We start from the raw sequence: 5,347 nt of genomic DNA, 5'->3' as shown, positions 1-5,347 counted from the left end.
TTTTTTTTTTAGGATCTCAGTACGTTTTGCCAAATGCTATTAAACGTGCATCAATTTACATTTTTACCAGCAAACTGTCAATTTTTTGCATGGCATGTGCTTCTCCATTTCCACAGGCATATTCAACTATATCATCACCTGTTTCTAGGTTTGTATTTCCTGATTTGGTAAAATTAGGAGTTAGCTCTTAATCCGTTTATAATTTGTTTTGATACCTGATGTGAAAAAAGGGTCAAAGTACATTTTTCCCCTAAATATTTAACCGCTTGACAATTTGTTCACTTGACAATTTAACCACTGCACAGTTTGTTCAGATAAGCCTTCCTATCCCCCTACTCATTTACTTAAGATGTCTGCCTTATCCTGTACTGATTCACAATCTCTTATTCACAATTCTAAAACCCAAAAGGTTCTGGCAACCAAGGTTTTTCCCATAGATTTAACATCAGAACTCATTCTGTGGCAAAGCCTGACCTGAAATGACATGAGGCTACTTACAATCATTATCTCGTTTGTAGAAATGTTGATTAGTCTGCTGCTCCAGACTCAACTGTGGGCATATGGTGCAAACATTGAGTTATTTTTTAGAAATCCAGAATATTCTAATTTATGAACCCCAGCTAACCCCAAAGGTGTATGATCAAAGCTTTTGGCCCTGTATTAAATGTATACACATGTATACACACTATATGGTATGTGTATAGGCTATTCTGTGCCACTGATTAAATCATTATAACTTTGTGTCTATTGTTACTGTTTTTGTTTTTTCAAATATTCACCCTTTTATGCTTTCTAATGAACTTTAGAATCACTTGTATTATTTCAAATTTTTATTGGAATTTTGAAGTACATTAATGTCATAAGCTAATTCATAAAGAAGCAAAGGGTAAAAACCATATGGTATATATCAAAGTGTTATAGTTATCCCTATCAAATTTGTTGCTAAACTGGATGTTTTTGTTTGTGACTATTTTTAGGTAGCTCTTCATGTCATAATTAAACAGGTTGTTGCTGTTATGTAGGGATGGTCTTGCTTTATTAATACAAACTTTTTAAAGAGAAAAGTACACCACTATAAATTCATGGACCTCACTGATTTTTCTTTAAATACATCCACATAATCACCATGAACATTATCGGTACTCTAGAGTAGTCATTATCATGACTTCTACACCAGAGATTAATTTAGCTTTGTTTAACGATATCAGTGGATACATGGCGTATATACTCTGTGAAAAACACTCATGTTTTGTATAATTCGGCTTAGTCATCCTCAATGCTGTGTATGTATTTATTGTATTACATTACAATTAATTCATTTTATACATGAGAAAAGTTATTACGAACAGACTGCTGTGAATGTTCTTGTACTTTGTTTTGTGAATATATTACACTTCTCAGATAGTTAGGAATAGGGTTGCTGGAACACAGTTGCATATATTCAAACATGCAAATTTTTCTATTTTCCATAGTGGTTATAACAATTTATGCTACACTTAACAGTATAATAAGAGTTTTTGTTACTCCCTGTTATTTCCAATGTTTGGTATTTTCATTGTAGCCGTTTTAGTGGTGTATATTAGTATACGTTGTGGTTTTAATTTGGTGTTGTATTTTGGGGGCTGGTTTTTTTTTAATGAAGTTGAACACCTTTTCAGATGCTATGGATATCTTTTGTGGACAGTCCAACGTTTTTGCCCATTTTTGTTTTGGGTTGTCTGCCTCACTGATTTTTAGGTGTTCTTTCTGTATTCTGGATACAGTCCTTTTTCGGATGGACATTAGATGTTTGAGTATTTTCCCATGTTATTCCTCTAAAAGCTTTATGGTTCAACCTGTTTCATTTTGATTTGACCATCCATATGGAATTGATTTTCCACATTGATAACCAATTAACCCACACTGTTTATTACCAAAGATTTTCCTTTTCCAATTACATTGCATAGTTACTTTTCTCATAAGCTGGTAAACTGTGTATGTGTAGGTTTGTTTCTGGCCTCTATTCTGTTTGATTGGTCTGATTTCTTTAAGATGTGCAAATAACACACTGTCTTAATTACTGTAGGATATCTTTTTTTTTCCTTGTATTTTTTGTTGTTGTTTTTGTTGTTGTTGAGAGCCTTGCTCTGTTGCCCAGGTTGGAGGGCATTGGTGTGATCTCTGCTGACTGCAACCTCTGCCGCTCAGGTTCAAGTGATTCTCCTGCCTCAGCCTCCCAAGTAGCTGGGAATACAGTCATGGGCCACCACACCCAGCTAATTTTTCTACTTTTAGTAGAGATGGGATTCACCATGTTGTGCAGGCTGGTCTTGAACTCCTGACCTCAGGTGATAGTCCCCCTTGGCCTCCCAAAGTGCTTTTGTTCACCGTGCCTAGCCCAAAATCTTTTATATTTTAGTTGCTATTTATTTTCTGTTCTAAATGAACTCTGTTAGTGCTAATGGATTTACCAGTGTTACTTTTTCATTTACTAAGTATGTATTATATATATGTAATTATTTTCCAATTTTATTTCTTTTTATTACACTGATACTAGCACTTCCAGTGCAACTAACAGTGATCAGAGTCTGCTTTATTGTCTTGTTCTTCTTTTTAATGGCAAAGTATAACGTTTGCTTTTGTTAAGTATAATGTTTGCTTTTGTTTGTAGAGTTTTAAGATTTTACATCATAAGTACCTGTCAGTTAAGTGCCACGTTTAAGCATCAATTCAAACATTTTCATTGAACTCATGAATTTATTTTTATATGAGTGATTCTTTAAGTAAATTTGTTTTGTGAACACTTTATTTAAATGTTTTTTGTTTTTGTTTTTGAGACGAGGTATTTCTATGTTGCCCAGGCTAGAGTGCAGTGGCTGTTCATGGGCACAGTCATAGCCCACTACAGCCTTGAACTCCTGGGCTCAAGGGGTCCTCCTGCCTCAACCTCTTGAGTAGCTGGGACTACAAGTGTACACCAACACACCCAGTTAAAAGTTTACTTTTAATGAGATTGGTTTCAAACTTATGACAGTTTTTAAAATGAATTTTAAACCTCTCCTTCTCTTTCCAGTTTATTTGAATTTGGGGATAGTAGTACCAGTGTTAAAGTTGATGTGAAGTTTAAATTTTACAATATATGTGAAGTTGCCATTAGAGCTGAGGCTGTTTTTTTCTTTTTTCTGCAACAGTTTATTTAGAATGGGAAATAACTGTTTCTTGAGACTAAATTATATAGGCCTGGAGCCTTTTGCTTAAGCAGTTTTCCGGGTTCTTTTCTCCTAAATTGCTTTGTGGCTGATTTATTACCTGTTGGGGTTTACCTTTTTTTCTGAGTCAAGTATCACATTTTTTTTAATTTTTGCTTTTGTTCTCTTTTAAATTAGACGTGATTTTTTTCTGTCAAAAACACTTAGATTCAACAGTTGTATACAAGTCTACTTTATTCTTTCTGCTTTCTCCTTTTCTCAGGATCCTTTTTGTATGTTATTTAACTTAAATTGAATAGAAGTTATTTGATTTTCCCCACCCCGCCCCCCTTAAACCATGTAAGCATTTAAGGCTATGAATTTGCCGTGACTTCAACTTTCAGCAAAATTTGGAAGATGGGGTAAGTACTTTGACTTTCATACATAATTACTTGCAGTAGTGTTATCAAGTTCTTTTTTGCCTTAAAGTGTTTTTATTGTTACCAGGATAAGTTGCAGGTTTTGTAAATGTTGCACGGGTACTTAGAAATGTATTGTTGCCTGGGCATGGGTGGCTCGCACCTGTAATCCCAGCACTTTGGGAGGCCATGGCAGGCAGATGACTTGAGCCCAGGAGTTTGAGACCAGCTCGGGCAACATGTTGAAACCCCATCTCTACAAAAAATGCAAAACATTAACGGGACATGGTGGTATGCACCTATGGTCCCAGCTACCAGGGAGGCTGAGATAGGTGTATCACATGAGCCAGGAAGTCAATGCTGCAGTGAGATGAAACCATGCCACTGCACTCCGACCTGGGCAACAGAGACCCTGTCTCAACGTTTTAAAAAAATGTTTAAAAAGTTTAAAAAAAAAAAAATAGGTATTCTTTAGAGTCTATTTGAATCCTATCTTTGCTTTAACGCTTTTTTCACAAATGTTTAATCCATGAAACATTATCTTGGCCATAGTTTTGGCTTTGTTTTCTGCACAGTTTACCACCATCATAAAAGTAGTTCTTTCCCCATTTTAACAGTTTCTGCCTTGACTTCTCCTAATTTATGATACATGCCAACCCTTTTTATTTTTTTGAGACAGAGTTTTGTTCTTGTTACCCAGGCTGGAGGGAGTTTCATTCGTGTTGCCCAGGCTGGAGTCCAATGGCACAATCTCCACTCACCGCAACCTCCGCCTCCTGAGTTCATACGATTCTCCCACCTCAGCCTTCCCAGTAACTGGGATTATAGGCATGTACCACCATGCCTGGCTAATTTTGTATTTTTAGTAAAAAAAGGGTTTCTTCATGTTGGTCAGGCTGTTCTCACCTACCTTAGGTGATGTGCCCACCTCGGCCTCCCAGAGTGCTGGGATTATAGGTGTGAGCCACTGCTCCCAGCTTCATTTTACTTTATAATTGGAGTTTTAAGCTTTTGTCTTCTATAGTAACTTAAGATACAGAAATATAACCATAACAGGCCCATTGCACATTGTGTGTGACAAGTCAGTATGCCAAGACCCTGGGTTGCAGCAAAAAGGTTTAATTGCAGGGCCACTGAATGAGGAGACTGGAGAAAACTTCAAATCTGTCTCCCTGAGGATTTAGGAAGTAGGCCAAGATGCAGCCTGTTTAATGCCTAGTTACAACTATTTCTGTCCAGGACCCAGCATGCAATTCTTATAAGTCCTGTGAGGGCAGTCTCAGAACTTGTTCTTCTGGTGTTTGCCTTTATTTAGCAGATATATATATATATATATATATATATATATATATATACATGTTACCGATATTTCACCATGTAAAGGCCAAGGGGAACCAGGAGCTGGGGTAAAATACCAAAAAAAAAAAAAAAAAGAAACTCAAAGCATTTTAGAATACTTCACTGAAGGTAAGTAGTGCATCCAAAGGTCAGTGATCTGGAAAACATTTGAAAGGTGCTCTTACAATTCTTGGAAAAAAATGGAAAAGAAGAGAGAAAAAATAGAGAACCAGCCAGTAAATAATATTTCTGTTAAGAGACAAGGTCTCCCTCTGTTCCACAGGCTGGAGTACAGTGGCAGGATCATAGTTTCCTGGAACCTTGAAGTTCCCCTGAAAAATCAGTTTGCAAAAGGCAGATTAGTTGCAGAAAAGGAATGTATGTTTATTTGATGTGTATACATGGGGGCCTTCAGATGAAGAT

The sequence above is a fragment of the Cebus imitator genome, unplaced genomic scaffold (assembly GCF_001604975.1).
Source record: "Cebus imitator isolate Cc_AM_T3 unplaced genomic scaffold, Cebus_imitator-1.0 Scaffold194, whole genome shotgun sequence".
NCBI classification, from domain to species: domain Eukaryota; kingdom Metazoa; phylum Chordata; class Mammalia; order Primates; family Cebidae; genus Cebus; species Cebus imitator.
Note: the sequence above shows the minus strand (reverse complement) of the source record.